Genomic DNA, 26066 nt, shown 5'->3' on the forward strand with positions numbered 1-26066 from the left:
CTGCGGGCGGGAGGAGGAGGGGCGCGCACGCGCAGACGGACAGACGCGCGGACGCCGGAACCCACCCAGAACGCGTGGAAGCTGGCGGCAGCCGGTTTCTCCTGGACCAGCTCCTGGAAGAGGAACACGGCCTGGGGTCTGGGCCGTCGCTTGCCCTCGGCTCGGCTGCCGCTGCCGGGCAGTTCAGGGGACGATGGTGGGGGAGAGCTGCTTGGGGAGCCGGCGGATGACGCCTGGGCTGTGCGGCTGGGGAGGCGCCCAGGGAGGGGTGCGGAGGTGAGGTCCCGGCCGCGCGTCCGGTTAGGAAAATGAGACGGGTGGCAGCCGGCCTGTAGTTCATGGTAATCCCGCTATTAGTAGTTCCTGAACCCCCCGTTTTTGCCGCCGCTTATACCCGGGTTTAGGAGAGCAGGTACAGCCCCGGGAGGTGGGAGGGCGCCAGACGGCTCCGGAGCATCTCCGACTTGCCCTAAGACCATGGTCTGCTCCTGGGAGGCGGGTGCGGTGCTGTGAGTGGGCCTCGGATGAAATGGGTGCTGCCCCATGAGAGCCCCTGGATTTGCTCCCATCTTCCCCGTGGCCTGACCTTGGGGGCGGCCTCTAAATCCCCAGGTTCGTGGGACTCAGTTTACAGGACAGTCGGCTCCTGGGAGGTGGGCGCAGTGCGATCAGTGTGCTGAGATGGCTGCAGCAGCAGCGGGAAATGGTCGCAACCCCTGCGCTCTCACAGGGCAGCCACAATCCCGCCATCGCAGCCGCCGCGGTTCCCTGACAGCACAGCACCCGCCTTCCAGGAGCAGGCAGAACTGTAACATGAGTTCCACGAACCTTGGGCAGAGACGCCAAGCTCAGGCCATGCGCTGGGGAGTTTGAAGCAAATCCACAGGCACCAATGGGCAGACTCCATAACCAGCCACTGCCTTCAACCACACAGCGCCCTCCTCCTGGGAGCAGGCTGACCTAGGGACCGTGCCTGGAGCAGCAGAGGCCGAGCTCTGGACAGGCCGTGGGGGAGATGAGGGCAAATAGACCAGCTTGCGAGGTCGCTGCCCATCTTCCTGCCGCTGCCCCAGGTTCGTGGATCACTTGTTTTCAAGTCAGTGGGTTCCTGAGAGGCAGGCGCAGTGCAGTCAGGAGGCGGGGGCTGCGGGGAGGGGTGCTGCCCCAGGGTGAGCAGGTGGACTTGCTCCCATCTCCCCCAGGGCCAGACCTGAGTTCGGCCTCTGCTGCCCCAGGTTTGCAAGACGCATGTCACGTCAGCCCGTCCCTTGGAGGAGGGCTCAGTGTACTCGGGGCAGCCTCAGTGGGTGACAAGGATTTTAGAAGTGGGCTCTAGCCCAGCATAACTAACTCTCCTTTCTTCTCTTGCTTCCTCAGTTGGTGGCTGTATCGGCTTTTTCATTATAGGTTATTGCTGGATAATGAACAAAGGTTTCTGTGCTATAGAGAAGAAACTTTATTTAAAATTTATTTTTATATATAGTGGCTAACATTTGTAAATCTCGAACTCCCAAATTTATCCCTTCCCATCCCCTTTCCCTGGTAACCTTAAGGTTATTTACAAGTCTACAAGTCTGTTTCTGTTTTGTAGATGAGTTCACAGTGTCTTTTTCTCTCTTTTTTTAGATTGCACATATGAGTGGTATCATTTGGTATTTTTCTGTTTCTGGCTGCTTTCACTTAGAATGTCGAACTCTAGCTCCAACCATGTTGCTGCAAATGGTTTTATTTTGTCCTATTCATGGTAGAGTAGTATTCCAGTGTATAAATATGCCACAACTTCTTTATCCAGTCATCTGTTGCTACATTTAGCTTGCCTCCATGTCTCGGCTATTGTACACCGTGGTGCTATGAATACTGGGGTATAGGTATCTTTTCACATTGGAGTTCCTTCCAGTTATATACCCAGAAGTGGGATTGCTGGGTCATAAGGTAAGTCTACTTTTAGTTTTTTGAGGGATTTCCATGCTTTCCATAATGACTACACCAAACAGGATTCCCACCAGCAGTGTAAGAGGGTACCCTACACTCTTCAGCCTCTCTAGCATTTATCATTCATGAAATTCTGAGTGATGGCCGTTCTGACTGTTGTGAGCTGAAACCTCATTGTAGTTTTGATTTGCATTTCTTGGTTTATTAGTGATACTGAGCATTTTTTCATGTGTCTATTGGCCATTTGTGTCTTCATTGGAGAAATGCTTGTTTAAGCCTTCTGCCTATTTTTGGGTTGAGTTGTTTGCTTTTTTGTTATTAAGTTGTATGAGCTGTTTATATATTCTGAAAATTAAGCCTTTGTTATTTGTATCATTTGCAAATATTTTCTCCCATTCGTAGGTTGATGCTTTGTTTTACTTATGGTTGCCTTTGCTGTGAAGAAAATTATGAGTTTAATTACATCCCATTTGTTTATTTTTTTCTCTTATTTCCATTGCCTGGGAAGATTGCCCTAGGAGAACGTTGCTAAGATTTATGTCAGATAATGTTTTGCCTATGTTTTCTTTTAGGAGATTTATCATGTCTTGTCCATCTGCATCTTAAACCTGTATTCTAGATCTGTGCTTCAGTTTTGAATTTTCAGCTTCTTGGAGAACACCTACTCTTAGCTCATATGTCAGATTCAACATGTCTAAAGCTGATTTCATAATCTTTTTTCTTGCAGCGTCTCCACTTATTCAGTGGGATAATCATTCTTCTGGTCTTGAATACCCAAAGGCTTCGAATGGTCTTTGATTCATCTTCCTCTCACCACCCTCCACATTTTGTCAGCTTCTGGAACTGTATGTTCTTGGTTTCAAGTGTCTATTCTGATTGCTGATACTCTGATGAAGAGCTTTCATCCCTGATACATGAATTTTTTCCTTCTCCTGGATTCTTGGATATTCTCTCCCCCCCTTTCAGTCAACCTAGAGTTTTGACCCTCCAACAACTAGAGTCAAGTCAAACCTTACCACAACCAGATCTCAGCCACGTAGTCTCAACCCTCTATCACTTTGGCCTTACCTTATGTGTTCCAATCATTATGTGACTTAGCCTCCTAGGGTAACCTGTGCCTTATTAAAAACCAGGAGTCACCAGCCTTTTCCTAACCAGTCCTCAGTTAAAACAGCTTAGAATTGCCCTGAGAACTACTTGGAGCCCCATCACCTTCATAGAGTCTTCCCTATTAACTCCAAATACTTCTAGCTCCTCTTTGTATTCCTGCAATGTTTATGATCGGTAGCCTGTTATCTTGGCTTTAAGTACTGACTTGGTACCATTCCCGGTGGTTTCCAATGTGTCTCCTTACGTAGCTCGTAACTGGAGAAGACTCCCTTGTTCAGCCTTCTTTATACCCCTCACCCTGATTAGCATGGGGCAATAGCAGGCATCCAGGCAGTGCTAACCTACTTTATTTTTTTGCAGGGGTGGTGGTGTGGCGTATAGCTAATAACTATTTCTTCAGTGTTGCAATTAAAAAAGAAAGCCAAGAAAATCCATACAATTTATCTCCATGTTCGCTTTAGCGCTTTGCCTCAACAGTTTTCTTAACTCTGTGTTTACATTCACATAGTGTTCAGTGACTGTACAGTTCCCTGAGGCAAGCAGGTGAGATGTCATTATGTTTGACTTTCATGTTACATTTCATATTGGATATATTTGTGGAATGACAAAACCTTCTTTTATAAGTAAACAGCCAGAAGCCTAGAGAGACTAAGAGCCTAACCCAGGGTCACCTGGTTAGTGTTTGGCACAGGCCAAGACCACGGTTCACATCTTCCACCTGATCCTCTTCCAGTGCCTTTTCATTCCAGTGCTGGGAAATGTAGCCCCATCGGCCAAACGGCCAAGTCACATTGCTGCCCCTTTACTTGCCAGTGTTGGCAGTGCTACAAAAAGTGGCAAAGCAAAGGTCAGAAATAGAAGTGATAAAAGACATAGAAGTGCGGAAAATGGATCCTCAGCCTCCTCCTCCCTACTTGAGCGCCTCACAATTGTCCCACTCTGACCGTGCTGTTCATTGTTTATAACATAGTCTTTAAAATCAGACTGATCTTTTATAGGACATGCTTTTATCCTGGTCCCTTTCCTGCTAGTAGTCACCGTCATGGGCAGAAAGTGCCTGACTGTGCTCTGTTTGTCGCGTAGGTGGGAGGGAAAGTGGGAGAGGGAGCGGGTTGAACAGAAGCCGAGCTTTTTACAGATCTGTTGTTCTAGGACCAGAGCAGTTCCACTCTTGCTTTCATCACCTCTCCACCTCCGAGTCCCAGCCACACACTCCTGCCTGCTTCCCCACATGCCACGTCGTGAGGGTGGACACGGTGGTGGGAAATGCCCCCTCCTCCCTCCGCTCTGGCAGATGCAGGAGTCTGCTTTAACTTTTGAGCTGTTTTGGTAATTGTGCTTTTCCAGCTTTTCTAGACATCTCCTTTCCAGCTCTGAAAAATTGGAGATGTAACATAACCATACATGGACTCTACTAATGTATTCAGTGGCATTAATGTGATGTTGTCTGTAAGGTGTTCTGTGACTGGATAGGAGGTTTTTTATCTCACAGGATGTTTCACATCCAATTCTAAAGGCCTACAGGATGCAAGTGTAATTCAAGTTTTACATGTCTGTAAGGCAGACATGAACATTATTTGGTAATATGGCCATATGTTCATAGATTACGTTTAGTCCGACGTCTCTGTATCTAATAAAAGTTTAAATTGCAAACGCTTGAAGAAAATTTGCAGAACATGTCTTTTTGCCTATAACTACTTGCAAAAACTGAAATAACAAGTCTAATCACAAGCCACAGTGTTTCCCAGTAGAGAAAACCCTCTACTTTTACAACCTCTAAGTAATGCAGTGGTTCTTTGGGTGAGATGAGGGATGCCAGATTATTTTGTTGGGACACTAGAGTGGCATGACAAGTATTCTGGGACTGGTTACAGTTGAATCTCTTCTTCCTATATCCTGGATTGATTACAGAGGCAATCTTAGTGCGGTAACCAGCTTCTGAATGCAAGTGCAGCTAGGAAGACAACAGAGAAAATAGAAGGGATATAAAGTAATGGAGGGACTTCAGAGCAGTACAAATGGTGACTTTGAGACCACTAGCTGCTGACATGATCTTGGCAGGAATTTGTGAGAAGTGGTGGGTGTCATTGCAAGCAGGAGAGTCCTGCAGCTTTTGGGATGAACAGGCAAAAGGGAGAGCAGATACGGTGACCACCCGGGGGCTATTTGTGTCCTGAATGTGAAAATATCTGGTCCCCTGTTCAGTTTTGCAGCCACAACTTCACATGTCTCAGGGCATTATTTCCTCCAGAAAACCATAAAAACAAATACAATCTCTGTTTCCCAAAGTGTTTGTTCTCGATCTGAGATGATTGTCCTGTGGTGGGAGGTAAGTGGGCGATGGAGCCTATTACATCACCCCCTTTCACTAAAAGTCTACCTCGCTGCTTTTCACCCTACTCCTAGAGGTGCTGTCATTCTGTTACACCTAGACCTGTACGACGGGCTTGACTGAATCTTCACGTGAAGAGGGATGGTTGTGTGCAGTTTTAAAAAATTGCTTGGGTCATGGGGTCCTATGTTCCCTCCATTGGAAATCACTATTCCAGAGCAAATAGTATGCATCCATAGAAACTGTATTGTTTGCAAGATATCTTCAGAAGTTTTACAGTAGCTTTAAATATTTGCTTGGTGATGGCATCTTGATTGATTGAAGGAGGCAACCCTCACTAGGGGCATTGTGTGCTTTCTGTCTGAGAGTTCCTTTACTGGCAGCAGAGTGTTCGTAGGCAGAGTTAGAAAGTTACCTGGTCTGAGAAGCCGAATTTGCCTGCAGCTGGGAATTGGCAGAAGAGTCAGTTATGGAAGGAAGGCTTTAGGATTACCTGGTAGCAGAGTTCTGGAATCCAAACCCGGAGAAACCTCAGGTTTTGTAGAGTATGTTCTGTAGAAATAGGCTATAGGATAATTTTTACACTTGTTATAGGATGTAGAGTTGGGGAAAGGCTTAAAAGTGCAAGAACCTTAAAAGAGAATCTCCGAATATTTTAAAGAAGACAGTTCTCAGAATGAGAGCTTTTCTGGAAAAGACTAGCTCTTCACTTCACAGGGGAAGCAGGGAGCAGGTGTAACTGCACTTACGGTAACTTAAAAGGTAAACCTTACCCTCCCACTTAGCTGTTTCCTGGTGTAGGTTCATCTCCCACATCTGTAGTTTTAGACCTGATGTGTCATTTTCTGGTACTCCATTCTGCTTCTTAGTGAGAGACTGACCCAAAGTCACATAGCAATTGAAAAATTGCGCAAAGGTCTTTATTGTTAAAAATGTGGACCTGTGGCAGGGTGCTGCATTTGCAAGTGACTTTCAGTACAGAGACCACTGAAAAGAATGCAGTGTTATTTCTTATTTTATTCCTTTAAGCCTTTGAATAGAAGGTTTTCTTTTCAGAGTTTCTGGAGTACATCAGAAAAAGCAGGAACTGAAAATAGCTTTAAGAAAGCACCAGTATAGACGTTGCTTATACTGTAGTATCTGTCTTAAAGTTAATTCTTTAAAGCAGGAAGCTGTAACTCTCAATTTCTTAAGCAAATATAAACATTCCTGACCATTAATGACATTCTTTGTGGGGTGAAGCTGCTTTTGCTTCCATTCTGAGCATTGAAAGGCCTTCTATGGTACTTTTCTCAGTCCTCAATATTTTATTTTCCCTCTGTTGTGAACTTGTTATTAAACTTGAAGCAGATATAAATATCATTAACTTGCTACATATGTAGATATTCAGTGTTACATAGTCAGAAAGTTTGTGTACATCACACGTATGTACATAATTCCCCCTTTTCCAACTGTGTTCCTGATGAAAGGATGGTGGGAAGTGGCATTATGGGGAAATGTCTTACAATACACCATGTTTCCCTTGTTCCCTCTACCAGATCTGGATGTTCTTTCATCTTTTGGCTTCTAAATTTACTAGCTCTTTTTATTAACCCAGGTGTAACTCATCCCCTTGCTCACACACACATGCGTACACACACACACACACACATACACACATTCTGCCGTAGGGAGTAGTGTGCACCATCCCATTTTCCCACTCCAGCTCTGATCCTGCCCACTGGAGGCAGTGTCTTGCACGAATTCATTTCTAAGTACCTTTTTAAAACTCGAGTGGTCGGGAAATAGGACTGATATCCACACCTAGTAGGCAGGCCCTCAAGGACAACTTCTATGGTTAACGCCAGGTTATCTTAATGTTTGAGTACCTGGGTTTCATGTCTTCGTGTACCACCTGTGTGACCCATAATTCCCACATTTCTGTCTCCAGCTAGACTTTTTCTCTCCAACTCTGGGCTCTTACAATCTTCTGCTGATTTGACATCTTCACTTGGATCTCTGATATCTTCAAACCTACATGTGTAAAAACAGAGCTCTTGGTCCTCCTACACCACAAACTGGTTCTTTCTGCTGCCTCCTCCATTCAGTTAGTGAAAACTTAATCCTTCCAGCTGCTTGGGTCAAAAAACTTGGAGTTATTCTGACTTTCACTGACATACCACATGAATTCTGTCAATAGATCTGGTTTAACACTGCCTTTAGAACATATCCAGAGCCCAGCCACTTCTCACCATGGCTCCTGCCTCCTTTGCTGCTTCTTTGCACTGAGCCACTGTCCTCTCCTCCTGCACAGCCCTTCTCAGAGGCTTCCCTCCTTTCATCTCTGACCCGTTTCGACTATTCTCACCTGGCAGTCAAATGAGCCTTGAAAACCTGTTAGATTGTGTCGTCTTTCTGCAGTGCCTCCCCTTTTCACTCCGGGTAAAAGCCACAGTCCTTACAAAGTCCTCCAAGGCCATACAGGATCTGCACTGACCCTTCTCCGCAGCTCCAGCCGTGCCCCCATTCTGGAACATGCGAGGTGCACGCTGGCCTTGGTGATGGTTATTCCGTCCACATGGGACTTCTCACCTCCTAGTCCTAGTTCTAACCTCAGTCCTCAGTGTGGCCTACTCTGGAATTTAATACAACAACATCCTCATCCAATACCCTCAACCTTATTTACCTTGCCTTTTTTTCTTTTTTCCATGATTCCTCTTTCCTAGCATTCCACCTCCTCTGCTGCTCTGTTGTGTGAATTGTCATCAACACCCCTCACCCCAGCTAGACTCCAACCAAGCCCCGTGAGCACGGGACTTTTGTTTTGTTTTTTGATCTATTCCAAGTGCCTAGACTAGTCCTGGGTACATAGTAGGAAGTCAAAATTTATTTGCTGAATAGATTAAAAGACTATTTTAAGAATGATTCATCCTTTAAGGAATGGGTGAGGAAAGGAAGCTGCATGAAGGAAAATGGTTCAGTAAATAATGATATTTGCCTGTTGTTCTTTGTGTGATATATATATGTGTTTTAGTCTTAATTTGGTATCTCAGATTCTTAATTTAATAGCTGTATTAAGGTGTAAATTACAGTGCATAAAATTCACACATTGTAATTGTACAAGTCAGGCATTTTAGCTATTTCTACAGTTGTGCAACTGTGTCCTCAAAAAGTCCCCTTGTTTCCGTCCATATATAATTCGGCTTCCCCCCGATGGCAACCTGATTTTATTTGATTTTGTTTTTTGGCAATCACATCTCAAAAGAATAATTTACACAGCAGTACTAATATAGCTTTGCACTTTTAGAAATGACACACTTAAATATGAAATCAGCGGTCATTGCTGAATGTAGTTAGCAGTATCAGACATCGGTGAGAAGAATGGACTTGAGTGTCAGACTGGCGGCCGTCTTACCCAGCTCCACCATTTACCAAGTTTCCAAAATCATTTTCTGCCTCAAGCTCTTTATCTGTTAAATGGGGGTAATAAAAGCAGCTTACAGAGTTGTTGTGAGGATTAAGCAAACAGGGAAACAAAATTTAGTACAGTGGCCAGCTTATGTTATTACCCAAAAAATAGCCTTGCAGGTAGACAGCAAAATTCAAATCAGTTTCTAAAGTATGTGTAAAATATGATCCCGTTCCTGCCTGGTTTGTAAACACGTATGCCTACTGCAGAATGTAAAAGCAGACTAATTTCCAAAAGAAAAGATCATTTCTCAGCATTTTTTCAAAGGTAGTTGCAAAATCGTTTTTACTAAATTTTCTTTACCCATCTCTGACAGAGCTTTGACACCAGGGAGGTAATTATCTACTGTTTTGTTAAAATCATGCTGACCCTCTGAAAGTGTTCTGAATTATATTTTAGCCTTTATGTTGGGAAATACTGTGAGACTTCTTCTAAATTAATGGGGGGAGGAGCATTCATTGTAGCTCTTGTAGCCTGATACGCCTGCACTAAATTAGCTTTTTTAAACTTTTAATTAAAATAATAAATTAATTTTTTACAGGGAATGGTAATTAGGTTTTTATTTATTTATTTTATTTTTAGAAGTACTGGGGATGGAACCCAGGCCCTTGTGCATGCTAAGAATATGATCTTTCACTTGAGCTATACCTTCCCCCCTAAATTATCTTTAATAAGGTATTTTTCTCTGTTTTGTTGTTTTCTTTTATGTAGAGATGCACAAAGCAGGGTGATCAGAAGCCTCTCAATTCCAAAAATGATAATAGTGAAAAACATTGTGCAGTGACAGTGAATCATTGACATATGAAGAAAGACTGTAAAGTCCTGAATGAATTAAGAAGGTATTGTTACATTAACATACAAGTAACAATGGCTCTGGTACCTTTATTCTTCACTTTATAATGAAGATACTCATCACCCGTCAAGTTTGCTTTGTTTGATATAGGGAATATCTAAAGCCTTTTCTGCAAGTTTTTTAAATAACTAAGAGCAGGTAATTTATCAGAAGTGTGAATGGTGTAATCTACTCTTTCCAGTATGGTAGCCACCAGCCACATGTGGCTATTGTGAATTGAGATGTTCTATATGTGGGAAATACATAATAGATTTTCAAGACTTCGTACAACAAAAATAATGTAAAATATTTATTAATAAGTTTTAAAAGTGTTAATAACACTTTTGAAATGATAGTATATTGGATATTTTGGGATAAATATAATTATTACTGGAATTAATTTCACTTGTTCCTTTTATTGTCTAAATGGTATTACTGGAAAATTGTGACTTGCACTATGTTTCTATTGACAGTCCTGGCTTCTAACTTATTGCAAATAATATGAAAAGAAAACTTTGATTAAGAATTTTGTAATTGAGTAGTTGATTTACATCATATTAGTTTCAGGTGTGCAACACAGAGGCTCAACATTTTTATAGATTATATTCCATTTAAAGTCACCATAAAATAATGGCTATATTTCCCTGTGCTGTATGATGCAGCCCTGTTACCTATCTATTTTATATGTAGCACTTTTTACCTCTCAATCCCCTACGCCCTTCCTGCCTCCCCTCTCTTCCTTCTACCAATTGGTAACCACCAGTCTGTTCTGTGTACCTGTGAGTCTATTTCTGTTTTATTATACTCATTAATTTGTTTTATTTTTTAGATATACATATAAGTTAATACATAGAATATTTGTTTTTCTTTCTCTGACTTATTTCACTCAGCATAATACCCTGCAGGTCCATCCATGTTATTGCAAATGACATTATTTTATTTTTTAATGGCTGAACAGTATTCCATTGTGTGTGTGTGTTCATGTGTATATATGTGTGTGTGTGTGTATGTGTGTGTGTGTGTGTGTATATATATATATATATATATATATATATATATATATAAAATATACAACACCTTCTTTATCCAGTCATCTGTCAACATTTGGGTTGTTTCAGTGTCTTGGCTATTGTAAATAGTGCTGCTGTGAACATTGGGGTGCATGTGTCTTTTTGAATTACAATTTTCTCTAGACATATAAACATGAATGGGATTGCTTGATCACACGGAAGTCTATTTTTAGTTTTCTAAGGAATCTCTATAATGTCCTCCATAGTGGCTGCACCAATTTACATTCCCACCAACCTAGTAGGAGGGTTCCTTTTTCTCTTAAAAGGTCAAAAATTCTCTACATTTATATACTTTCCTTACAGTTTAGGACACAATCTGGCAAAAGCCAGATAGAATTTAATAGCAGCAAATACAGAATTTTTTTTAAATGTCCATGCATTATGGATAGATATGTTATTGATGAGTTGGTTCCCTATATTTGTAGATGCAGAAGTTTTTAGAGCTTCACAGACATTTCAGTCTTGCAGAGAGAAAAATGTCTTTGCATTTTGCTGAAATTGTCCGGGTGGCTTTATAGAATTTTGTCCAGGCCTGCAGAGGTGAATACACATCCAAACCTGAAACATTTGAATGTCTGCAAGATTTTAAGAATCTAGAATATCAGATCTGGTCTATAACTCTGGTGAATGACATCAGTGAGTGGACTCAAGAAAACTCCATTTGAGTGCAAAGCCTTTCATAAGCTAAAAAAGTCTTTGAAATTGTGGCAAAGCCAGAGACTTTTGTGTGTCATATATGGCCACAAACCCATGGGGACAACCACAGGCCTTCTGGAGTGCCAAGGGAATTCCATGTGAGGAGTCCAGTACTCACAGGAATCCAACAAGTCCCTGCCAGCCAGAGCACCTTCATTGCTACTGTGCTGTTTTGAGCAAATGCCTTTTCATCAGGTTCAAATTGGTTTGTTGTTATTTTTTTACATAAAAAAAGTCAAACAACTACTTGTTCCCTTGGTGAAAGTAAAAGCCTAACATTTTCTCATTTCTTTTGACAGAGAAAGCGTGAGCCTATAAATCTAACCTCATCTGTGATGGTCTGCACCTGGGAGCAACCTGATCAGTGTCAGTCCCTTTGCAGCCATTGGCTGGGAGCCTGCATGTTACCTGGAATGGTAATTGAAACATGTCACCCTAGCGGTACCTTCCCTGTGGGCTGGGAGGTGAGTCAGTCAGAATCTGCATTATGGAATGTATGTTTCAGATCCAAAGCTAGGAGATCTTTTTTAATAGCCAGAGAATGTAGTCATAAATATATCTATTAATGTATTAACGCAAGAACCTTTTTAAAGATATTTTTATTATAAAAATTTACACCCAAATTTGAAAATGAAAGAAAAGTGGAATTAAAAATCATCTGTACCTTAATTATACATAAAGAAACTTAAAATCCTTCTAAACTTTTTTTTGTTCAAATGTAGATATTTTTCCCTTCCAAAAGGAAAATTATTATTTCACATGTTTTTGCTTTTTCCTTTTATTATATATTCCATATCAGTAATAAAATTCTTTTAATTCCCTATTAATTGCTGTTTAACACTATATTGAACAGATATATAAATAGTCCTAGGTTTCAGAAATTTAAAACATTGTCGTTACAATACTACTGCAAAGAATATTATGGTGTTTCAATTTTTAGTTACTAATTTGGACTAAAAATTAACAAGTTTGCTTTTCTTCATGTAAAACTGGTTTTTTTATGAATAAACTCTAAGGATTTTAAATAACTTTTCAGTAATTTCAACAAAGAAATTATCTTTAAGGCAAAAATTTATGATGGTTTGCAAATCTATTTTTATTATATCTTCACTTTTACCAGTGTCATATGTGTGTGTGCTTGCACAAGGGCTTTAACTACCAGCAATGTAAGAAAAATCTGTGTACTAAAAATGAGAAAATAATTTCCTTGTTTGTGTTTTCATTCTCCCAATATAGGTTTTGGATTACAAGCTTGTAATTGAAAAGTACACACCCTGTGGGAGGTGCTCTGTACATACGATGAGATACTGCACATCAAATTGCCTCTGAAGCCCAATGATCTGAAAACCTGGTCCTCAGACTTTGATAATTTCAGAAGTTTTATGGAAGTCCTCCAAGTAGATGAAAGTATCATTAAGACAGAGCAAGAATTTTTCATTGCCCTATTTGTGAAGAGCTGCATGAATGACTAATATATTCAGGATAGAGATACATTCTTCAATCCAGCCACCAGAAGCTGCATTGTAAGTCTAAACCGAGTTTAGCTGCTGTCTTGGGGGTGATTTAGAACCTGCTGTTGAATTATCAGTGATTTGGTTGGGTTGGTTTGATTTGGTTTTTAAAAGCTGCCCATAAAAAGGAAAAAATAGAAAGAAAAGAAATATGCCTTCAGATTCCTGTTAGGATAGTAAACAGTGGCTGGTTTGTTATCCTGTATAAACCACACACTCTCTTAGAATATTTTTAGGTTTACTTCATCCTTTCTCAGATCAAGTATCAAGTAAGGGACAGTGTTAAAAAAAATTCGGGATTAACAGGCTAGTGAGCTCCGGAATCTGCAAGGCAGCTTTCCCTCCCCATGGTGTAAGTCAAATGGCAGAAATGAAATAAAGCACCTCATGTCTCCTCAGGTGTTAACAGGAAAAGACTAATCTTCTTGACCTTGTTTCTTCCTGGGTAAAATGAAGATAATATGTCAGGAGGCGACAAGCTCATTTAGGGCAGGAAACATGTTGTCTTGTTCACTGGGGAATCCCAGGCACCGGGAAGGCTGAGTTTAACGAGTGAGTGAATGAATGAACTGTAGTTCCCCTAGAGTTACCGTGTGGGGTGGTGCGGATTAGCAGCTAAGAGCATAGACTCGAGAATGGAGGGTACAGCTTAAGTAACTGGGTGCATGCTTAGCACGCACAAGGTCCTGGGTTCAGCCCCCAACACCTCCTCTAAAATAGACAGATAACCCTAATTTCCTCCCCACCCCCCACCAGAATTACCTTATTATCTCCCCACCACCAAAAAAAAAAAGAAAGAAAAGAGGCCAAGAGCGTAGACTCAGGCTGGAACACATGTGCTGGTCTCTCACTGTCGACCTTGTAAAAGTCATTTAGCCTCTGTGTTTATCAAGTTCCTCATCAATAAAATGGGGATAATAATAATACCCACCTGGTAGAGTTGCTATGGGGATTAAAAATTCTGTGTCAATGTTAGAACTGCCCTGGCTAATAGTAAGTACTATGCATCTGTCAGCTCTTTTCATAATTACTGACAGATGTTATTATCAACCAAAGGAGTATTAGTTCTTTGTAAGGGAAATGCATGTTAGACCATTTCATTTATCATTTTCTGTAATTCAGGATTTTTCCCTCTGAAATATCATTTTCTGTCTGTGCACTAGGAAGCCACAGGGCTTTCCAAATTTCATCTCTCTGGGTTCTTGTCATGATGGCAATACTGCAGAGTGTTGACATTTTTTAGGGACTCCGTCTGAGATGACAGCAACCCCTCAAATTCAGGAGCATTTCTCTAACTGAAAACATCTTGCATGAAATGACATTTTTAAAATGTAAGAGCTTCAGACGATGAATGATGCCATAACTGCAAGGATGTTATATCTAAGCTCTTTAAATAAATCCTGACATTGAAATAAAGGAAATACTATATTATAGTGCTCTATGACTTTGTTATCTTTGCTATCCATTTATCTGACTCTCTACGACCAAAGAAAGCAAAGACTGAGATTGATCATTAGTACTGTGTGATGTGTGGATGAAGACAATACTGAAATGCACTGTTTAAGATATTAAAATGGACACTAAACAGCTGCTTGATGCACATGCATGAACAGAACAGGGAGCTGGGTGCAGGGAGCAGACACTGAGCTTCCTGGATCAGAGACCCAACATAGCAGTCCAGCCCAGCAGTCCACATGTTTCATATTTATGTCCCAGCAAAATTAGCAGTGAGAGTCTGACATGAACTTTGGGGACACTTGCAAACAGCTGTCATGATTACTAATGTGGGACACCAGGATTCTACAGTGTTTCTTTGGCATCTGCGCACAACCAGTTCTTTTCCACTAAAGCCTGTTGTAATTGCTGGTCCCACATCCAGGCTTAGGAATAATCGCATGTGGTGTTTGGGAGGGAGGTAAGTGGAGTCAGGACCCATGTTAAGGCTGGGTGGGTAATAATCTGGTTCTAGTACAGGAGAAAGGAAAGTAGGTCAGGTGGGAAGGAGAATGACTGGATTTAAATTTTGTTTCTTGAGTAAGCTAAATATATAACATCATGTCAAGTTTCTTTGTTGTTTATATTACATGTGCTGTCACCAAATAACTACTGAATTGTGTGGACAAAAAAACCTGGGTTTTAGAATTGACCCTACCCCTAACCAGCCAGAGTCCAGGTTCCTCTGGTTGTCCAAGGAGGGGGCTGGACCGTCAGGTTTCCCTCCACTGCAGCAGTTTGGGCACTTGGGTGGCCTAGTTTTTCGCTGTGGAAGACTGGCCCGGTTGTAGGACGTTAAGCACCTGCAAGTCTCTCACCAGGTTCCCACGGTGGTTCCAGGACTGTAACATCCAAGCGTTCCTTTCTACCCACGTTTGCAAATGACCCTCAAGGTGTTAGTATTAATCCTGGGTGAGAATTATGAAAAATTATATGGTACCTCCATACATTCCGACAAGTGAGGGCCCCTTATTTACAAATGACCACAAAGTTACAGCACCACGTATTATCAACAGAACATGGGATCACGTGGTGACAGTGACGCTCACCTGTTTGCTTCTGCTTCCCAGGGCAACTTCAGCCTCCGTCAGAGGACCTCAGCTGCCCCAGCGAACAGGGCATTCTGTACAGGGAATGGGCTCCTCCTCGAAGCATAGACAAGAAGCAGCCCTTAGATTTCCTCAGGTGAGCTGTTGTGGAGAGCACCCCAGTGGGAAGGGCTCAGGTTTGTCCTCATGGCATCTGAGGGAGACAGTCCTCCAAGAGTGTTACCAACCAGGAAGCTCACAGGAGCACTGAGCTTTGTTGCCCCAAGTTTTTACTGGAGGCTTTATTACAAAGACATGATTTATTGGGTCACTACCGACATGGCTAACCCAAACCCTAACTGTAACTCAAACCTTTCCTTAGCCCTAACCGTTGAGCCCCTTCCTCTCCTGGTGGTCACTCACTTGTCACAAAGCTCAAAGCCCCACTCCTCTAATCACATGGTTGGTGTCTCTGGCTGGCCAGTCCCCATCCTGAGTTATCCCATGAACACAAGCCATCAAAAGTTCCACCATGAATAGCAAAGTCACTCCTATCTTGGGAAATTTCAAGGCTTTAGGGGTTGCCGTCCAAGAACTGGGAATAAAGACCTACCAAATTCTTCATTAAACAGGAGTAAATGTTAGATTTCACTTAAAGTATAAAATAAGAGAGAAATTCTCACTGCTTTGCTATATCTGATTTTCGACAACGATTCACTACACCATGTGACTGTAATGTCGCGCTCAGCATGTGTCTTCTCAGAGCAGCAGTGCCGGCTGCTCCCCGGGAGCTTATGCTGTTTGGGCAAGGCTGCTGGGGGAAGGGAGGCCAAGGACAACCGAGCAAACAAAAATCATCGGGTGAATAAGGAAACAATGTCAGATTGAAAAGAAGGAAATAACACAGTGTTGTGATGGGAGACTTGGGGGGAAATGAATCAAGAAAGCTATCTTTGAGTAGGTTACATGTGAGCTGAAATGGTGATAAGGAGGCTGAACTTTGAGGATCTGTGAAAAGTCACCCCAGGAATTGAGGCAGCTTGTCCATTGGCCCCGAGGCACAAATGTGCTCAGCAGGTTTTAAGTGATACTGGAGCCAGCGCTGGTGAGAGGGATGAGACGCGAGATTTAGAAGGGCATCAGGAGCATGGAAAGGAGTGTAGACTCTAAGTGCAGTGAGAAGCAGTCATGACAGTTTAAGCACTATGGTAATTTTCTGTCACTCACATTTTGCAAAGATAATGTGGAGAATGAATGGCAGGGACCCAGGAAGCAGTGAGGCCGGGTCGGAGGCTCTTGGAGTGGGCCAGAAGAGAGATGGTGGGAGCCAGGGAGGAATGTGTTTGTGGAGTGGAGCTGACAGGATGCAGTTATGGGCTGGCTGTGGATGGTGAGGAGAAGAGGAGGGTCAAGGTAGCCCCAGGTCGGCCTGGAGCCAGATGCGTGTTCTTTCTCATCACAGTGCCTCATGCAGGTGCCCACCTACTTGGGCAAACATCTTAACCTTCAAAGTGAGGGTTTTAAAACACAGAGGTCTTTTTGTTTGTTTCACATTTTATGGAAAATTTCAAACATGTACAGAAGTAGAGAGAAGACCACAGCCAGCCTGCCGGTATCAGTCAACCAGCTCCAGAATTATATACTCAGAATCACTGCTGTTGCATCTTTCATCTCCACCTGCTCCCCTCCCCCACTACGGGATCATTTTGAAGACAATCCTACATAGCTTAACCTTTCATTAGTGAAATGACAAGGTCTCTTTCAAATACAATTGGAATATTCCTTTTTTTTTTTTTAGGGTTACAAAATAATTCCCTGATTGTCACAAAAATACACTTTTAAGTAGTTTTGGGGTTGAAATCAGGATCCAGACTTGGTTCAGACATTGCATCTAGCATATCTCTCAAGTGGGTTCTAATCTATAATTTTCCAGTTTCTCATTTTCCTTGAAATTCCTGAGGGGTTTCTCTATTTCCTGTTTGGCTGAATTCATTCTCCCCTTTGGTGTTAGACTTGTTTCTCCATCCTATGTATTTGCTTTAGCTAAGTGATTTAATCCTCCCCTAAAAGCTTGATCTGATTGAGGTTCAACTTTGTGCAGGAATACTTGTTATGTGAAGTTTTGTACTCCTGTCATAAGGTACATAATGTCCAGTTGGCTCTCTTTTTTTGATGACCACAGCCAATAATGATTGTCACCCAGGATCATTATTTCATAAGGGATTTTATTTCATGTGGTCGTACTCTAATTTCCTACGTCAATTATCAGCAGGATCACAGTCATGAAGAGGCACTTTCTCATTAACCCGGGTTATCGTGTAGAACATAGTTTTAAAAGAGGATGTTTGTACATATGTAAATATTCAAAGCTGATACATTTTTCTTTTATTTTTAATTTTTTTTCTAATGGAGGTAGTCAAGAATGAATCTAGGACCTTATGCATGCTGGGCACACACTGTGCCACTGACTGTACCCCATCCCCCTTGAGATTCATATTTATATGATATTTTCCTTATGTTATTTTTGTTTTATGTTATACAGTTTTTGATGGCAGGGCTATGGCTCTTTAATCATTCCTTGTGGGTTTTGGGGTTTGTGTGTGTGTTTGTGTTTGTAAAGAATACATTTTCCCCACTATTTTAAGTATGTTTTGCTAAGGAAAATATGTTGATCTGTTCCCTGCTCCTGGTCCATGTGTTCCCTTTGTTGCTTCCCACTAGTGGCCCCTTGAGCTCTGTGACAAGAGTAGCATGTCGTTAATCCAGGTTGAAGGAGATCTGAAGAGATTTATTCAAGGAGATGAAATTTGTAGACAATGTATTGGAAAGTATTGAGAAAGTTATTCATTCGGAGAAGGTCTGGGGTTGAATTTTTAAGTGCACAGAAATCTAAGCTATGAACCACCAGGACTCCAGGAAAAACAAAGTAGGGAAGGAAAATGTAAGTCTAGCAGACAACTTGCTACAGATGTGAACAGTCTGTACAGAGTCCTAATAATGTAAACAAGGATACTGAGTTGATCAAAATTATAATGTGATTATATCAAAAGGTTGGAAGAATGAAGTTTTGGGTGTGTAGATGAGATGGGGTTTGAAACAGAGCTTAATCCTCATTTTCCATAATATATAGTTAATTAGGTGACACATAAAGCTGAAAAAGACAGTAGGCTGCGTTACAAGGATATTAGTCAGAGATAGGGAGTAATTATTCCAGGAGTCAGCAGTAGGAGCTGAACGTGGTTGCTTCTGGCCAGGAAATGGGGCGTTTGTTGGGAACTGCTCCTTTTTACAATCGATGTTCGAGAACTGTTTGACTCTTTAATGAATGTATGGTATAACTTTGATAAAAAGAAATCAAAGATGAATTTTGAAAAATTGATGTTAAGAATTGGGGTGTTTTTGACAGAGAGAGATAACAATCAGACAAACTACATTTGAAGGGATCCCCATTATTCCTAGCCTTTCAGCAAGGACTAGGAGGCAGACATCTGTTTAAGGTTCAAAAATTCTGTCTGACCTTACCGACATGTAACCTTTGTAAATAATGAACTCCCCGTCACTGTAAATATCCAGGCAGGGGCTGCCTGACCAGCTCTCTAACTAGCAGGGTGTGTTTACCACTGGCCAGTTAGAGCAGGAAACTTCTAACATTCTTTCAGTTTTGAATGTGGCATTTTTTGGATGTACAGTTGATAAGAATGTATTACAAAAAGCTTAACAAGAAAGAGTCCAAGACATCTCAAATCCATTGCCAGGGTTTTCTCTGCCAGACACAATCCTGAGCCTGCCATCTTTGAGCCAGGCCACAAAGCCCAGTCACATAAGAATGAACACACTTTGTCCCTCCTATCTGATTTGGCATCGGGCTCAGCCCTGTTCCCCATGGTCTCTGACGATGGAACTGGTCTCACAGCAGCCTTGTGAGTGCTGGTCCAGCCCAAGGGGGTTCCTGCGTGAAGTTTCCCAGGACTGCAGGCTGTTCTCAGAGCTGAGTCCCCACTAAGCTAAGCCCACCGAGCTCATCTCAGCTCCAGACTGAGCTAGAAGCCTCAGAGTGAACTCAGAGCTGAGGAAATCCACAGGTTTTACCCAGCACTGCCGAGTCAGCAGTGAGCCAGTTGAGGGAAGTATCAGCAACAGCAAGACACAACTGAGCTAACACTCATTGTTCCGCCTCATCCCTAAACCCTCTGTGTCTGCCTGTCTGTGTCTGTCTCCCTTTCAGGACCAGCCGGGCACCGCTTAATGCCCTGCCTCCTTTCTTCTAATCTTGCCTCCCTGGCCTGTTCCATCTACTCCAGATTAACTGAGAAACATTGAAGAGTTTTTAAAACCTAGGGACAAGAGTCGTGCTAGATACAAACAATACAGGGCATTGCCTTTCTCAGTCACTTCCCTCCTGCCCTCTCCCATTCCCACAATGAGTGTTATGAATATTTTGTCAGAGAGACATTGCACTCCCAGTTTTTATCATTATCAGCCATTTCCTTATTATGTGTGATTTACGATGCATTTGCTTCAGGGAAGTTCCCGAGATAAGGCAGGAGCAGATGACTGAGCCAGTTGTTGATGTCCACTTGTGTCAAGCCTGTTAAGAGTGATCTTTGGGGGGATTTGTTGAATGTGCCAGACTGTCCAGTGGGTGGTGATGATCCCCTACATCTGCTCCGGAGTCGACCTCGTCCCCTCCTTTGCTCTGTTCTCATTTATCTCTCTTCAGCAGGTGAACAAGTCATCTGTACTTCTATGATACGTAACATACTTCTTATTTCACGGTACAATATGGGGGCTGCTATGAAAACGCATATGTTTTAAGTGTGAATTGAGTCAGAGGTTTAAACTTAAAGCCCCCTTTATTTAGAATCAGAAATTAATATGATGGAGGGAGGGTGTAGCTCAGTGGTAGAGTGCATGTCTAGCAGGCATGAGGTCCTGGGTTCAATCCCCAATGACTCCATTTAAAAAACAAATAAATAAATCTAATTATGACCCCAAAAAACAAAGAAAAAATAAATTAACATGAGGATGAAGCTACAGTGATTGTGTGTCTTCTGAATCTACCTTCTGTCTTTCGGCAGGAAATTCTATGGAGAGACGGTTGGAATCTGCTTGGCTGGGCTATTACACTCAGACGCTCCTCCTGGCAGCAGTCGTGGGGGTGACTTGCTTTCTGTATGGATATTTTAATCAAAATTACTGTAACTGGAGATAACTTCTCTTTATTCCTTGTTACCATGCTTAACTTAGAATGACATTCTCCAGGAACATCCATGTTGCTGCAAATGGCCCTATATTGTCAGTATTTATGGCCGAGTAGTATTCCATTTTATTAATATACCTCTGCCTTAATCAGTCATCCGTTTATGCACATTTAGGCTATCTCCATATCTTGGCTATTGTAAATAGTGCTGCTATAAATATTGGGGTGCAGGTGTCATCCTAAAGTAGGGTTCCTTCAGGATATGTACCCAGGAGCTGGATTCCTGGGTCACATGGCAAGTCTTTTCCTAGTCTTTTGAGGAAACTCAATATTGTTTTCCACAGTGGCTGAACCAAATTGCATTCCCACCAGAAGTGTAGGAGGTTCCCCTTTCTCCAAAGCCTCCCCAGCATCTGTCATTTGTGGATTTTTGAATGATGGCCATTCTGACTGGTTTGAGATGATACCTCATTGTAGTTTTGATTTGCATTTCTCTGATAATTAGTGATATTGAGCATTTTTTCTTGTGCCCATTGATCATTTGTATGTCTTCCTTGGAGAATTGCTTTTTTAGGTCTTCTGCCCATTTTTGGATTGGGTTATTTGGTTGTTTCTTATTAAGTCATTTAAGCTGCTTATATATTCTGGAGATCAAGCCTATGTCAGTTTCATTTGCAGAAATGTTCTCCCATACTGTAGGTTGTCTTTTTGTTTTACTTATGGTGTCCTTTGCTGTGCAGAAACCTGTAAGTTCATTTGGTCCCGTTTGTTTATTCTTGCTTTTATTTCTATTGCTTGTGTAGACTGCCCTAGGGGAACATTTCTGAGATGTATGTCAGATATTTTGCCTGTATTTTCTTCTAGGAGTTTTATTGTATCTTGTTTTATGTGTATCTTGCTGAAGAGACTGTCTTTATTCCATTGTATATTCTTGCCTCCTTTGTCTAAGACTGGTTGATCAAAAGTCTGTGGGTTCATTTCTGGGCTCTCTATTCTGTTCCATTGATCTATATGTCTGTTTTTGTACCAATACCATGCTGTCTTGATGACTGTACCTCTATAGTATTGTCTGAAGTCTGGGAAAGTTATTCCTCCAGCCTCTTTCTTTTTTCTTCAGTAATGCCCTGGAAATTCTATGCCTTTGATGGTTCCATATAAATTTTATTGTGATTTGTTCTAGTTCTATGAAATATGTCAGGGGCAATTTGATAGGGATTGCATTAAATCTGTAGATTGCCTTGGGCAATGTGACCATTTTAACAATATTGATTCTTACAATCCAAGAGCATGGGATACCTTTCTATTTCTTAAAATCTTCTTTAATTTCCTTCACCAATGGTTTATAGTTTTCTGTGTATAATTCTCTCACCTCCTTGGTTAGATTTATTCCCAGATATTTTATTACTTTGGGTGCTATTTTAAAGGGGATTGTTTCATTACTTTCTTTTTCTGTTGATTCATCATTAGTGTAAAGAAATGCAACCGATTTTTGAACATTAATCTTGTAACCTGCAACTTTGCTAAATTCTTCGATCAGCTTTAGAAGGTTTGTGTGGACCTTTTAGGGTTTTCTATATTAAGTATGGTGTCATCTGCATATAATTACACTTTTACCCCTTCTTTTCCAATTTAGACCCCTTTTACTTCTCTTACTTGCCTGATTGTTGTGGACAGGACTTCCAAGATTATGTTGAATAGGAGTGGTGATAGTGGGCATCCTTGTCTTGTCCCAGATTTTAGTGGGAAGGTTTTGAGTTTTTCACCATTGAGTGCTATGCTGGCTGTAGGTTTGTCATATATAGCTTTTATGATGTTGAGATATGTTCCCTCAATACCCACTTGGGTGAGAATTTTTATAATAAATGGGTGTTGAATTTTATCAAAAGCTTTTCTACATCTATTGAGATGATCATGTGGTTTTTGTCCTTTCTCTTGTTGATGTGAAGTATTACATTGATTGATTTGCATGTGTTGAACCACCGTTCTGTCCCTGAGATGAACCCCATTTGAGCATGATGTATTATCTTTTCTCTGTGCTGTTGGATTCTATTTGCTAGTATTTTGGTTAGGACTTTTTGCATCTGTGTTCATCAGTGATATTGGTCTGTAATTCCCTTTTTTGGTGGTGTCTTTTCCTGGTTTGGATATCAGGGTGATTGTGGCTTCATAGAATGAGTTTGGGAATATTCCTGCTTTTCAATCTTCTGGAAGACTTTGAGAAGGACTTGTATGAGTTCTTCTTTGTATGTGTGGTCGAATTCCCTAGTGAAGCTGTCCAATCCCGGACTTTTATTCCTAGGGAGGTTTTTTTTTTTTATTGTTAATTCGATTTCAATCCTAGTGATTGGTTTGTTCAAGTGGTCAGTTTCTTCTTGATTCAGTCTTGGTGGACTGTATGTTTGCAGAAACTTGTCCATCTCCTCTAGGTTATCCATTTTTTTCCATGTAGTTTTCCATGATATCCTCATATGATATTTTGTATTTCTATGTTATTTGTTGTAATTTCTCCATTTTCCTTTCTTATTTTGCAAATTTGTGCTCTCTTTTTACTTCTTTGTGATTTTGCCAGAGGTTTGTCAATCTAGCTTTTGGTTTGATTGATTATTTTCTTAATTTTTTTTTTTAGTCTCTATTTTATTTATTTCCTCCCTGATCTTTTTTATTTCCTTCCTTCTGCTGACTTTTGGGTGTTTTTGTTCTTCTGTTTCTAGTTCTTTTATTTGGTGGGTTAGATTGTTTATTTGATATTGTTCTTCTTTTTTGAGGAAAGCCTGTATCACCCTAAACTTTCCTCTTAGCACTGCTTTTGCTGCATCCCATAAGCTTTGTTTGGTTGTGTTTTCATTTCCCTTTGTCTCAAGGTATTCTTTAATTTCAACTTTGATTTCATCATTGACCCATTGGTTTTTTAATAGCATGTTGCTTAATCTCTATGCTTTCCTTTTTTTCTCCTTTGTTTCTCTGTAGTTGATTTCCAGGTTTAATTGCATTGTGGTCAGTAAAGATGCTTGAGATAATTTCTATATTCTTAAAATTGTTGAGGCTTCTTTTGTGACCAAGTACATGATCAATCCTAGAAAATGTTCGATGCACACTTGAAAAGAATGTGTATCCTATTTTGGGGGGTTGTAATGCTCTGAAAACATCCACTAGATCTAATTTTTCTATTATATCATGTAATTTCTCTGTTATCTTATTTGTTTTCTGTCTGAAAGATCAGTCTAGTGATGTTATTGTGGTGTTAAAATTTCTGACAATGATTGTATTCCCATCAATTTCCACCTTTATCTCTGTTAGTAGTTGTTTCATGTACTTAGGTTCTCATGTTGGGTGCATATACATTATTGATTGTAATATCCTCATCTTGTATTGCTCCTTTAATCATTATAAAATGTCTTTATTTATCTTTCTTTATGGCCCTTGTTTTAAAGTCTATTTTGTCTCAAATCAGTACTGCTACACCTGCTTTTTTGGCATTTCCATTTGTATGGAATATCCTTTTCCATCCATTCACTCTCAATCTATATGTGTCCTTCTCCCTAAAGTGTGCCTCTTGTATGCAGTGTATTGAGGGTTCTTGCTTTATTATCCAATATGCCATTCTGTCTTTTGACTGGAGCATTTAGTCCATTAACATTTACAGTAATTAATGATAGATGAGTGTTTATTGCTATTTTGAACTTATTTTTGCAGTTGATTTGTTATTTCTTCTTTGTTCCTTTCTTCCTCCTTTTGTGGTATGGTAATTTTCCTTTGATTATCTTGGATTGTATTTAGTTTTTGTGACTCACTTGTAAGTTTTTGGCTTGTAGTTACACTTTTTTGTAAGTCTGTTAACCAATTACTCTAACTGTGTGTACTAAACAGATAGAAATGTAAACTCAAACCTATCCTTCAGAGAACAAAAAATTTAAAAAAAAGAAGAAAGAAAATAATACTCTATATTTTCTTGCTTCCCTCTCCCACTCAATGATTTAGATGTCTTCTTTTACAATTTCATGTTTATCCTATTTGTAATTCATGGTAGTTATCAGCTTTCCAGTTATTAGTTCTCATTTTTGTAGCATCGTGCTTCTTTTCTATTTAGAATAGACCTTTCAATATTTCTTTTAGCATGGGTTTAGTGTTGCTAAAGTCTTTTAGTTTTTGCTTCTCTGTGAAATTCTTTATCTCTCCTTCTACTCTAAAGGATAGCCTTGCTGGAGAAAGTGTCCTAGGCTACATCTTTTTTTTTCATTCAGGACTTTGAATATATCTTGCCACTCCCTTCTGGCCTGTAGTGTTTCTGTAGAGAAATCAGCTGAGAGCCTTCTCTTGTAAATCACTCTTTGTTTTTCTTTTGCTGCCTTTAGGATCATTTCTTTATCCTTCAGTCTGGCCATCTTGATTATGATATGTCTTGGTGTGGGTCTTTTTGGGCTCTTCCGGTTTGGGAACCTCTGAGCCTCCTGTACTTGGGTGTCTGATTCCTCCTTTATGTTTGGGAAGTTTTCAGTCATGATTTCTTTAAATACCATTTCCATCCCCTTTGTTCTTTCTTCCCCTTCTGGAACCCCTATTATACATAGATTGACATGATTTATATTGTCCCATAGGTTCCTTGTATTGTTTTCATTGTTTTTCTCTCAGCTGTTCTGATTGGGTGCTTTCTGTTATCCTGTCTTCTAGGTCACTTATTCGTTCCTCTGCATTATTTAGCCTGCTTTGTACAGCCTTTAGGTCAGATCTCATTTCAGCCAATGAATTTACTAATTTTACTTGGCTCTTCTTTATAGCTTCTATTTTGTTTTTGACATATTTTATGTCTCTAAACACTATCTCTTTTAGTTTCTTCAGTAATTTGATCACTTCTTTTTTGAAATCTTGATCTAGTAGGCCATCAATGTCTATTTCATTGATCATTCTTTCAGGGGATTTCTCTTGCTCTTTTAATTGGTAGTACTGCCTCTGTTTCTTCATACTGCTCATATCTCTCTGGCACTATGGCTTAAGGAGTATCTGTTATGTATTGTGGTCCTTAAAGTAGTTTATTTGTTTATCTATCTAAAGCCTATGTGTGAATAAAACTTACAAACGAGAGAGAGAGAGAGAATTTTAAAAGAATGGAGGAAAAGGAGGTTTGAAAACAGTGTATAATCAATAATAGAAGAGCAAGTTGAAACAGAATAGCAGTCAAGTTGTGATGTCTTTTAAAAGCCTTAATAAAAAGAAGAAAAAAACCAAAACACAATATTTGAAACCTGTGAATAATCAATAACAGATCAAAACCAAGAGAATTAAAAATGAAATGAGAACTGTAAACATATAGAACTGTTTAAAAAGTAAAGATTAAAAAGGTAATAGAAGATAAAACAGATACAAAAAGATTTAAAAAGCAATGATGTGTTCTCCTAGAGACTGTGCACTCAACGGT

The 26066-nt window shown here is 40.6% G+C and overlaps 1 long non-coding RNA gene across 1 annotated transcript; it reads left to right on the top strand.

The window, feature by feature from the left end:
• LOC140696744 (uncharacterized) lies at positions 1-11776 on the top strand. The gene is made up of 3 exons (XR_012073221.1): positions 1-276; positions 9534-9683; positions 11720-11776. It is a non-coding gene; the product is annotated as an uncharacterized lncRNA (long non-coding RNA).
• The last annotated feature ends 14290 nt before the right edge of the window (positions 11777-26066 follow it).

Source organism: Vicugna pacos, chromosome 6, assembly GCF_048564905.1.
Source record: "Vicugna pacos chromosome 6, VicPac4, whole genome shotgun sequence".
Lineage (NCBI taxonomy): Eukaryota > Metazoa > Chordata > Mammalia > Artiodactyla > Camelidae > Vicugna > Vicugna pacos.